The sequence below is a fragment of the Mus caroli genome, unplaced genomic scaffold (genome assembly GCF_900094665.2).
Source record: "Mus caroli unplaced genomic scaffold, CAROLI_EIJ_v1.1 scaffold_20886_1, whole genome shotgun sequence".
In the NCBI taxonomy this organism is placed as follows: domain Eukaryota; kingdom Metazoa; phylum Chordata; class Mammalia; order Rodentia; family Muridae; genus Mus; species Mus caroli.
Window position 1 is genome coordinate 1 of NW_018388546.1, and position 12,907 is coordinate 12,907.

Sequence of the window (12,907 nt, forward strand, 5' to 3'; positions counted from 1 at the left end):
GGGGGACTTTTGGGATAGCATTGGAAATGTAAATGAAATAAATACCCAATAAAAAAACTGCATGAAATGTACAATTTCATAGACAGATAGCAGGTATCTAAGTTAAATCAGGATCAGATTACTGATCTAAATAGTCCCGTATCACCTAAAGAAGTAGAAACAGGCAGTACTAGTCTCCCAACAAAAAAATGCCCAGGACCAGATATGTTTAGTGCAGAGTTCTATCAGACCTTCAAAGAAGACCTAATTCCAATACTCCTCAAACTATTCCACAAAATAGAAACAGAAGGTACTGTACCCAATTCATTCCATGAAGATACAATTACTCTGATACCTACACCACACAAAGACCCAACTTTGATATGAAGGCAGCTTTGCCTTAATGTATAATTATTCATTCACTTATTTACATCTTGATCATTGCCTCCTTTTTGGTCACCCTTCACACAGTCCTTCTGCCACCCCCTCCCCTTTTCTGAGAGGGTGGGCCCCCTTTGGTTATCCCTTCCCCGTGGGACATCAAATCTCTGCAGGCCTAAGCCCACTGTCTCCCACTGAGACCAGCCAAGGTATCAGAGTTAAGGGAAAGGGATCTACAGGCAGGCAACAGCTTTAGGGAAAGCTCCCATTCCAGTTGTTGGGGACCCACGTGAAGACTAAGCTGCACATCTGCTACATATGTGTGAGGGCGAGACTATGTTCAGCCCATCTATCTTCTTCGGTTTGTGGTTCAGTCTCTGAGGACGCCCAGGGGTTCATTCATAGTTAGTTGACTATGTTGGTCTTCCTGTGGAATTCCTATCCCCTTCCGGACCCTCAAACCTTCCCCTAACTCTTCCATAACACTCCCAGTATTCCGTTCCACATTTGACTGTGGACCTCTGCAGCTGTTTCAGTCAGCTTCCGGGTGGAGCCTCTCAGAGGACAGTTATGATAGGCTCCTGCTGCAAGCATTACAGAGTGTCATTAATATTGTCAGGAACTGCTGCTTTCCCTTGGGATGTGTTTCAATTTGGACCAGTTATTGGTTGGCCATTCCCTCAGGCTCTGCTGCATCTTTGTCCCTGCATTTTGTGTACACAGGATGAATTTTGGGTCAAAAGTTTTGTGGGTGGATTGGTGTCCTTATCTCTCTACTGGAAATCCTGCCCGTGTACAGGAGGTAGGCATTTCAACATCCATATCCCCACTGGTAGGAGTCTCAGCTAAAGTCACCCCCATAGATTCCTGGGAATCTCCACTATTCCACATCTTTGGCATGTCCTATAGATACCCCCTACCCTCACTTCCAATAGCCACTGATTTTCATTCCTTCTCCTGACCCTCTGGCCCTCTTTCCTGTCTCTCTCAACACTTAATCCTGGACCCCATTCCACTTCCCTTCTCCTCTCTCATTCAGTTCCATCTGTCCATCTGCCTCCTATGCCTATTTTATTCCTTCTTCTAAGTGAGATTTGAGTATTCTTGCTTGGACCTTCCTTCTTGTTTAGCTTCTTTGTGTTTGCGGTGTGTAGTGTGGGAATTCTGTACTTTTTGGCTAATAGCCACTTAGCAGTGAATACATATCATGCATATCCTTTGGTTCTGGGTTACCTCAGTCAGGATGATATTTTCTAGTTCCATTCATTTGTCTGAAAAATTCATGATGTCTTTGTTTTCAATAGCTGAGTAATATTCCATTGTATAAATGAACCACATTTTTTTTTTTGATCCATTCTTTGGTTGAGGGCATCTGAAGCATTTCTAGTTTCTGGTTAGTATGAATAAAGCTGCTATGAACATAATGGAGTATGTGTCCTTGTGGTAAGGTGGAGCATCTTTTGCACATATGCACAGGAGTAGTGCAGCTTGGTCTTCAGTTACAACCATTCCAAATTTTCTGAGAAAATGCAAGATTGATTTTCAGGGTGATTGTACCACCACCAGCAATGGAGGGGTGTTCCCCTTGCTCCACATTTTAATGTGTTTCTGAACTTCATTTGCAAGTATTGAGAACTTTGTTCCCTCTCTCTCTCTCCCTCTCCCTCTCCCTGTCCCTCTCCCGCTCCCTCTCCCTCCCTCTCTCTCTTTCTCTCTCTCTCTCTCTCAACACTAGCTTCATACGATCAATTAGTTTGGTGAATTAATTCACTTTCTGCTTTATGAAACACATTACAAAGAGTCTTCATGGAAAGTTTTATACAAGTTTGCAATGAATCTGCCTGGCTTTTGGGGGGGGGGAGGTGCTTTTAAGAACATTTTCCATTTCATGGACCATAGTTTTATTCGTTTAATGTTTTTTATATCTTTGGGGCTTTATTTTGGTAGATTGTATATGCATTTAGATATTTTAATTTTATTCAGGTTTTCCAGCTTTTCAGAGTATGAGTGTTCATAGGGATTTGTAATGATGTTCTGTATTTCATTGGGGTCCATTGCAATGATAGCATTTTGATCTTTAGTTTGTTAATTTACATCTTTTCCCTCTTTATGTCACATTGGCTAAGGTTTAGTCAGTCTTTTTTAGAAAGCCACTTCTTTGGTTGACTTTCTATATTGCTCTTTAATATTTATCATATTAATTTCTCCCCTAATATCTTTTATTTTTTTTGTTATTTTATTTATTTATATTTCAAATGTCCCCCTTCCAGGTTTCCCCTCTGACTCTTCCCATCACATCCCTTCTCTCCCTTACTCTATGAGGGTGCTCTGCTCCCCACCCACCAACCCACTCCCACCTTGCTGCCCTAGCAGCCCCCTTTGCTGTGGCACCAAGTTTCCATAGGATCAAAGGTCTCCCCGCCATTGATGCCAGACAGATAAGGCAAATTCTCTGCTGTATATGCAGTTGGAGCCATGGGTCCCTCTATGTATACTCTTTTGTTGGTGGTTTAGTTGGGAGCTTCTGGGGGTCTGTTTGGTTGATGTTGTTTTTCTTCCTATAGGGTTTTTTTCTTATAGGGTTTTGATGTCAAACTACAATCACTGGGAGGATATGCAAACTGGTAATGATATCCTTACATAGGCAAATTTGAGAATAACGCTGAAACAATCATATTATACAAACAATGTTTAGTGGAAAGGATATTTTTCCCCACTTCTTATTTAAATCTAATAAACTAAGTGGGATAGTGATATACCATAGCTGGAATTTGGATCAATATGGCAACATAGGGTGAGAAACAATTTTTCCCTATTCTGTTATGTTCTGTGGCTGATGTTCTTAATCTAATAAAGGACAGGCCAACAAGGGAAAAAACATGGATTTCATTTGATATCAATATTTTATGGAGCAATGAGGTCTTTGAGGAATCTGTGAGTTCCTAAAGAAGTGGTTAACCCAGTAAGCTAGTGTACCATATCAACAAAAAAGTAACAAGTTGGGAGAAGAGAAGAAAAGGGGATTTGGGGATGGCTAACAGTGCATGAGTCTATTAGGAAATATATAGGATTGAAATGATGGAAGATAAACACTGTTTTAGTAGGTTTGAGCAGACTCAATGACATTTCTGTTTTTGGTGAAAGGAAAAGTATAGTTTCTTAAGCTTGAAATAATCCCCATGCCAAATTGTCTTATGTTCAGGGTAGCATTTTCTGATCTCTTCCAACAGCACTGTGTGAATGGAATTGGTAAGAGGAAGAAGTTTTGTTGTCTCTGGTTACATGTTTCTTGATACACCTGAGTAACTGCAAGCAGAACAATGAATGCATTTAATAAATGACCCCAGTTCTCCAAGTTTGTCCCAGAGTGTTCCCTTATTCTATTTGGAACAAACAATCCCCCAGGAATTACACTTTTGTGATGTCTAAATTGTTAAAGATATCACTTCTCTGGTTCCATCTTTCTTAGAGGCACTTAAATATTATTACCATTCTAGTGTTAAAAATCTAGTAAACTCTATGCTCTGTGAGTTTCTAGAAAGATTCTTCATGCAAAGGCACAGACCTGGAATTTGCTTCAGTCTCTGGCCACAACATATTTTTGACTTATTGTTTGCACCCCAGCATCAAAAGAGCCTGCTGATATGACACAGAACTCTCAAAATGATACAACAGTCGAGGCTATCAGTTAATTTCATTGAGAAAAAACAGTAGATAATTTGAAAATCAAATTATTTGAAGATCAAAGAAAGTTAAAAATCTGTGCTAAGTACAGAAGTTGTGAGCATCTGGGAGCATTTGGGATGGGCTTTGGCATAAGGTTAATTCAAAAGAGTGAAAAGAGGGCTTGCTTGTTGGAAGACTGTCTGGTAGAATAGATGAAGGTCCTCACAGACCTTTCTCCAGTCTGACTTACTGTCAGGTATATGACTTGTGAACTTAGTGACTTGAATCTTGGTTGTTTCTTCCTTAAGAGAGGTCAAAGTGATACAGAAGGCACAAAGTATTGTGGGAATGACATTACATGGCTTACAAACCCCATGGGTGTCTCAAAGTATGTTTTTTCAAAACAGGTAGGTCTTTTTTTTTTTTTTTTGTTTTGGTTTGGTTTGTGTTTTATTGTTTTTCTTCCCTTCTACTCTTACTCACTAAGCATCATCAGTGAGGTTTTTGTTCACTTTTAGCAGACAGAGAAGTGATTTGGACTTTAGAATTAAATTATAGCTTAAAAATAAGCTTAGGAGACTCTCTGCTCCTCCCTGTTCCAGAGATAGCCGCATCTTCTTGTGCAGTGCCAGCCTTGTCCCGTAGACAAAATAGTGAAGGTCGATGTGAACGGATTTGGCCGTATTGGGCGCCAGATTACCAGGGCTGCCTTCTCCTCTGCACTTGGCAAAGTGGAGATTGTTGCCACCAACAACCCCTTCATTGACCTCATCTACATGGTCCACATGTTGCAGTTTGACTCTCCCCATGGCAAATTCAATGGGACAGTCAAGGCTGAGAACGGGAGGCTTGTCATCAACTGGAAACCCATTACCATCTTCCAGGAGTGATATCCTGCTAACATCAAATGGGGTTGATGCTGGTGCTGAGAATGTTGTGAACTCTACTGGCATCTTCACCGCCATGGAGAAGGCTGGGGCCCACTTGAAGCATGGGGCCAAAAGGGTCATAATCTCTGCCTCTTCTGCTGATGCCCCCTTGTTGGCGATGGTGTGAACCAGGAGAAATATGTCAACTCACTCAAGATTGTCAGCAGTGCATCATGCACCACAAACTGCTTAGCCCCCCTGGCCAAGGTCATCCATGACAACTTTGGCATCGTGGAAGGGCTCATGACCATGGTCCATGCCATCACTGCCATTCAGAAGACTGTGGATGGCCCCTTTGGAAAACTGTGGCACGATGGCCGTGGGGCTGTCCAGAACATCATCCCTGAATTCACTGGTGCTGCCAAGGCTGTAGGCAAGGTCACTCCAGAGCTGAATGGGAAGTTCACTGGCATGGCCTTCCATGTTCTTACCCCCAAAGTTGTGGATCTGACATGCCACCTGTAGAAACCTTCCAAGTATCATGACATCAAGAAGGTAGTGAGGATATCATCTTGAGTGAGGTAACCTAATCACAAAAGAACACACATGATATTCACTCACTGATAAGTGGATATTAGCCCAGAAGCTCAGAATCCTTTTTAGAAGGGGGAACAAAATACCCATGGAAGGAGTTACAGAGACAAAGATTGGGGCAGAGACTGAAGGAAGGACCATCCAGAGACTTGGGGATCCATCCCATAAACAACCACCAAACCCAGACAGTATTGTGTATGCCAACAAGTGCTTGCTGACAAGAGCCTGATATAGCTATCTCCTGAGGGCCTCTGCTAGTGCCTGACAAATACAGAAGTGGATGCTCACAGTCATCCATTGGACTGAGCACAGGGTCCCCAATGAAGGAGCTAGAGAAAGTACCCAAGGAGCTGAAGGGGTTGGAGCCCCATAGGAGGAACATCAATATGTTCCTAACCAGTACTCCTAGAGCTCCTTGGAACTAAACCACCAATCAAAGAAAACACATTGTGGGACATGTGGCTCTAGCTGCATATGTAGCAGAGGATGGCATAGTCGGTATTCTCTTGAATACCATCAATAAAGTTTGCTGCTCCCCCACCCCCTCAAAAAAAAAAAGCTTGGAACACTTTGAAGGACAGATAATGAACATAAATGTGTGAACTGAAAGTCCTTTGAAAACTGTTTACTGTAACTCTCTGACAGACTTTAAGGTGCATGTGTCATGCTTACACTGATATTATTACATAGACAGATTTAAGAACAACATTGAAACAATTTATGTTGTTCAAACAATAGGCAGTATAAAGTAAATTTATTCTTAGTTCTTATTAAAATTTAATCTAATCCCAATATCTCCTCTAACTCTAGTTGAAATTTTGACCTGTTTTAGGAATATTTTATTTTATTTTTTACAATCTGATATATTTTCTGGTAATGGGTATGGGTTTAAGTCCTAATAGTTGTAACTAAAGTCTCCAGTCCTATGAAACATTCCAAACACAACTCTATTCTATAATAGAGGCTAATTTCTCCCTGTTTGGGTCGAATTGCAAGAAGCCTGCATTTTTCTTTCCTCCTCCTTGGTTTAATGTTTTAAGTCTGTTTTGCTGTTGGGCTTTAACCTTTGAACCTTTGAGGGAAAAGCTATAAAGTGCCTCTGGCCTTACCTAGAAGATCCTGATATGATAATCACACAACTGCACCTTCTAGATCCAGCAGATATAAGGCTTTCCCTCCATCTGTAGATGCTTTATCAGGTCTTTCATGCTCCGTCCGCTCTATTGTACTATGTCAAAGCTACAGTAGTAGCTGTGTGTGTGTGTGTAGCCAATTGTGGTCGTGAAGGGTTTCTAAAGTAACTGTCTTTCTCACAGTGACATGCCTTATCTTATCTGCCAAAGGACCCCTGTTCCAAACTAGAGAGTCACATGTTACATTTCTATTGTACCCATTACAACATTTCTCCTCCAAGATAAGGTGAATGGGTTCTCCTTCTAATCTCTTCCTGCCAGTAGTTCTCTGAGTTTGACATTCCCTCTCTAGCCTGGTATGATGGTGTAAATGTACAATCCCAGCACTTAATAGGGTGAAGACAGGAAGGTGTCAGTTATTCAGAGGACAGCCTGAACTACTTAACAAGTTCATGACAATCCAGGACATGAAATCCTGTCACAAAAGCACCAAATCTTTCTCCAAACTCCAGCTTTTAATAATCATATGCTCATAACAAGAGTGAGGATATTAGCCCAGAAACTAAGAATACCCAAGATATAAGTTGCAAAACACATAAAACTCAAGAAGAAGGAAGACCAAAGTGTGGATACTCTGTTCCTTCTTAGAAGGGGGAACAAAATACCCATGGAAGGAGATACAGAGACAAAGTCTGGAGCAGAGACTGAAGGAAGGACCATCCAGAGACTGTCCCACCTGGGGATCCATCCCATAAACAACTATGGAACCCAGACACTATTGCATATGCCAGCAAGATTTTGCTGACAGGACCCTGATATAGCTGCCTCTTGTGAGGCTCTGCCAGTGCCTGGCAAATACAGAAATGGATGCTCACAGTCATCTATTGAATGGAACACAGGGCCCCCAATGGAGGAGCTGAAAGGGTCTGCAACCCTATAGGAGGAATAACAATATGAACTAACCAGTACCCCCAGAGCTCGCATCTCTAGCTGCATATGTAGCAGAGCATAGCCTAGTCCTAGTCGGCCATCATTGGGAGGAGAGGCCCTTGGTCTTGCGACGATTATATGCTCCAGTATAGGGGAATGCCAGGGCCAGGAAGAGGGAGTGGGTGGGTTGGGGATCAGGGCGGGAGGAGGGTATAGGGGACTTTCAGGGTAGCATTTGAAATGTAAATGAAGAAAATATCTAATAAAAAGTTGTTTTTGGAAAAAAAAAGTGGGGAATTGAAGAGTCATAACCTGGTTTTTCTCACCCCCTGCAAGCTTGAAATAATGGTCCAACTTATCCTGGACTATACTTTAATGCTTCAGCCTGTCAGAGACACATGCATCATATGACTGTAAGATATATATTATATATTTGCATATATTTGCATATATATGTATTTACTATACACACACACATATATATGTATGTACTATACCCCCCACATATATGTATGTATGTATTTACTATACACACGCATATATGTATGTATGTATTTACTATACACACACATATATATGTATGTATGTATGTATTTACAATACACACATATATGTATGTATGTATTTACCATACACACACATATATGTATATATGTATTTACTATACATACACACATATATATGTATGTATGTATTTACTACACACACACAAACACACACACAAACACACACATATATGTGTATATGTATGTATATATTTACTATACACACACATATATGTATGTATGTATTTACTATATTTAGGACCTTTGTTCAGTTGTCAGTTTGTGTAAGGAGTGATGAGAGACTTTTTTTTTTTTTTGAGACAGGGTTTCTCTGTATAGCCCCGGCTGTCCTAGAACTCACTTTGTAGACCAGGCTGGCCTCGAACTCAGAAATCTGCCTGCCTCTGCCTTCTAAGTGCTGGGGTTAAAGTGATGACTTTTAAACAAGCAAATAAACAAAGTAACATCAAGTTTAATGCTCTAGCCCAAGAAGTTGTTCCTGACTCCTGATAGATAGTTTAGCTGTAAGAAGAAAAAAGTGCAAGATTTGAGTTTTCTCTAAAGTCAGTGAATTCAAAACTACAATTCTGCTTTTGTGGAGGATGGGAATTAAGTAAGACATGATCTCCTGTAGCCAAGAATGGCCTCTGACTATTGATCCTCCTTCCTCTATCTACTTCTTGAGAGGTAGAAATACAGATGTGCAACTCCATACCCAGCTTTAAATGTGAAATTCTTCCTTTAAAATGTTTTGTCAGTTTGATAAAATGTGGTGCCTTTTACATAAGTCTTTCTACCTTGGTCTGTTTCTTTCTATTTGTTTAGGTAAGGAGCAAACTTACTTTTCTTGTTCCGGTGACCGGATCCGCACAGGCCTGCATACAATCAAGTTGTTCCTTACCAAGAACAATTTGGTAAAGTCCACCAACTGCATGTATTATAATAGCCCTTTGTGTTCCTTTTAAGCCCATGTAGAAAAGCTATGACACTGTACTCTCTCAAGTACCTTCCACTGTCCACACAGGAAGGTTAGGCTCTATGGAATTGTTTCTGTAGTTAGATAGGGAAGTATATATTCATTTAGCGTTGAGTGACCTGGGTAGCCATGCTTGAGACTGCTGTAAGCAAATGATGCCTACCTTTCTTTTCTAAACCAGCTGCAACACTCTTCATCTAATGTGAATCCAATGTGTTTTTTTGAAGATTGATAGAAGTAGCCTGTCAGAGAAACATACCTCACATGACCTTAAGAAATAATTATTTTTCTTGTATAACAAGGACCATGTAGCAGTTGCAATTTTGTAAAAGGGGTGGTAGGACCTTTCTAGTTAACTTTTGAGAGATTTTTAAACAATCAAATAAGCAAAATTAAATAAAACAAAATATTAAGATAGTCATTGGGTAAAGGGTAGCCCAATGATAGAGTGCTTGCCTACTATATTAAAAACTTTGGGTTCAACACACAAATAGACATGCACATCATACATACACATGCACACAATTGTAATTTCTTTTTAAATCAAACTTCTCCAACACCTGTGTTTCCACTCCCCCCTTCACTGTTTTAGTTTATGATTGATGCTATATTTATTTATTCTTGTGGTCTATCTTGTCCTGTATCCAACTACAAATTTATCCACTATTCTAACCAACAAATCTGCCATCCTGCCATCCTTAACTTGGATGCAAATTCTAAGAAACAGGAAGGGATGCTGTAAGTTTTATTCCTCCTATGTTACCTGCATCTTCACCTCTGCCTAAATTATAGTAGATATCTTACATGTTGTGGTTGATCCTGGCCTCCTCCTTCATTTTCACAGTGTATTCTTTTCAATTACAATTTATTTATTTTATTTTCTGTGCATGAGGGGTTTCACTCCATGTATGTATGTATATCATGACCTAGTGCTTAGACAGGTCAGAAGAGGCTGTTGGATTTCCCAGAACTAGAGTTACAAACAGTTATGAACATGTATGTGCTGAGAATAGAGCCCAGGTTCTCTGCATGAGCAGCAAGTGCTCCTATCTGCTATTCCATCTCTCTGGTCCCATACAAAGTACTCCTTTTCCCGCATTAATTTATTTATTATTCACTTTACATTCCTATTGCAGCTCCCCTCTCCTCCCAGGCCCCAACTCACATAGTCTGTCATATACCCAGAAGATGCTCCAACTTATAATAAGGACACATGCTCCACTGTGTTCATAGAAGCCTTGTTTATAATAGCCAGAAGCTGGAAAGAACCCAGATGTCCCTCAACAGAGGAACGGATACAGAAAATGTGGTACATTTACACAATGGAGTACTATTCAGCAATTAAAAACAATGAATTTATGAAATTCTTAGGCAAATGGATGGATCTGGAGGCTATCATCCTGAGTGAGGTAACCTAATCACAAAAGAACACATATGATATGCACTCACTGATAAGTGGATATTAGCCCAGAAACTTAGACTATCCAAGATATAACTTGCAAAACACATGAAACTCAAGAAGAAGGAAGACCAAAATGTGGATACTTCGTTCCTTCTTAGAATGGAGAAAAAATTACAAATGTAAGGAGTTACAGAGACAAAGTTTGGAGCTGGGACAGAAGAAAGGACCATCCGGAGACTGCCCCACCCAGGGATCCATCCCATATACAACCACCAAACCCAGACACCATTGCATATGCCAGCAAGATTTTGCTGACAGGACCCTGATATAGTTCTCTCTGGTGAGGCTATGCCAGTGCCTGGTAAATACAGAAGTGGATTCTCACAGTCATCTATTGGATGGAACACAGTGCCTCTAAAGAAGGAGCTAGAGAAAGTAAACAAAGAGCTAAAGGGAGGATCAAAAATATGAACTAACCAGTACCCCACAGAACTGTGTCTCTAGCTGCATGTGTAGCAGAAGATGGCCTAGTCGGCCATCAATGGGAGGAGAGGCCCTTGGTCTTGTGAAGATCATATGCCCTAGTACTGGGGAATGCCAGGGACAGGAAGCAGGAGTGAGTGGGTTGGGGAGCAGGGCAGGGGGGAGGGTATAGGGAATTTTCAGGATAACATTTGAAATATAAATGAAGAAAATATCTAATAAAAAAGAAAGAGAGAGAAGGGGAAGGAGCCCTGTTGGGTACCAACACACCCTAGCACATAATGTCACTGCAGGTCTAGGCACATCCTCTCCCACTGAGGCCACATAAGGCAGCCCAGTTAGGGGCACAGGATCCAGAGGCAGGAAGTAGAGCCCTTGCTCTAGTTGTCGGGGGGACCTGCATGAAAACCAAGCTGGATATCTGCTACCTATGTGATGGGGTTCAGCCCATGTATCCTCTTTGATTGGTGGTTCAGTCTCTGGGTGCCCACAAAGTTCCAGGTTAGTTGATTCTTTTGGTCTCCTTTTGGAGTCCCGATCTGCTCCAGGTCCCTCAATCCTTCCCTTAAATCTTCTACAAGACTCCTTGAGCTCAATCTAATGTTTTCTGTGGGTTTCTCCATCTGTTTTCATCAGCTGCTAGTTAGAACTTCTCAAAGGACAGTTATGCTAGGTTCATGTCTCCACGCATAACATAGTATTATTAATAGTATCAGGGGCCTTTTGGTTTGCACCTGTGCCTGGTTGTAGACACCTGGGCTCTGGCTGTCCACCTGTTCCACCCACATCCAGTTTGATCCCCCAGGAACTCCAACACACCCAGAATCTCAGGATCATGGGATCACAGAGACAGCTGGACTCCCAGGAGTTCTGACACAACCAGGATACCAGAATCACAGGCTCACAGCAAGGGTAGTTAGCACCAGAAATAGCCAAATGTTGAGAGGAAAGTGCAAGAATACAAGCAACAGAAACCAATGCCACTTGGCAACATCAGAACTCAGTTTCCCTACCACAGCAAGCCCTGGATAACCCAGCACACTAGAAAAGCAAGATTTAGATTTAAAATCCCATCTCATGAATATGATAGAGGACTTTAAGCCAGACATAAATAACTCCCTTAAAGAAATACAGGAGAGGGCCTGACTCTACCACCACCCATGGAGCTGCAGGCAGAGGAGCTAACGAAAGCTCGGGGGAGCCTGCGCATCAGCCTTCTGGCGCCAGGGGTCACAGTCGCCCGAAGAGGAGCGGACCGAGGGCGGCGCACCTCTGGCGGCGACTCCCGCGGGGCATATTGGGGACAGCAAGAGTGCAGACGGGCTCTGGGGGCTGCCGGTGGAGCGCAGGCCCGAGTGCAGCCACTGCAGCCACTGCAGCCGGCCCCAGAAAGTGTGCTTGTGTCCATATCTCCCAGTGCGCCCACTCCAGATCTCTACCCATTTGTACATAATCCAGCATCTAGAGGAGGAAAAAGCAAGTGTTGCGCACAGTCTCTCTGCTAGAAGCATGCCTTCCCCCAGACAGATGCAGAGTCAAGATTGGCCGCTGCATCAGTGAAGGGCGAGGTGTTGAACTTGCAACTGTTTGCTGGGACTCTGGTACATTAATATTATATCCAGGGACTGAAGCTACTAATTTGGAAGAATTTATATTAGATTCTCCTGTTTATCCTTCCACAATCATCCTCATTGATGGTACATGGAGCCAGACTAAGGACATTTTCTATAAGAATTCCTTGTTCCCACTTCCCAAACAGGTGCAGTTAAAAACTAGCCTTTGGAGTTAGGGAAGCAGAAAACCGGCCTGAGTAGGACCACAGGCCTCTTCCGGCCGGACCCACACCGGGGTAGCTAGAGCGCAGGATCGGCTGACACCCGCCAGCTACCCACAACCCCCCGCCACAGGATTTTGAGACTGCTGGTGAGTGGAACACAGCTTCTGCTCCA

General features: G+C 42.1%; 1 pseudogene; it reads left to right on the forward strand.

Annotated features, from left to right (window-relative positions):
- The first annotated feature begins 4,833 nt into the window (after window positions 1-4,833).
- Window positions 4,834-12,747, forward strand: LOC110287671 (annotated as a pseudogene).
- Window positions 12,748-12,907: the final 160 nt, after the last annotated feature.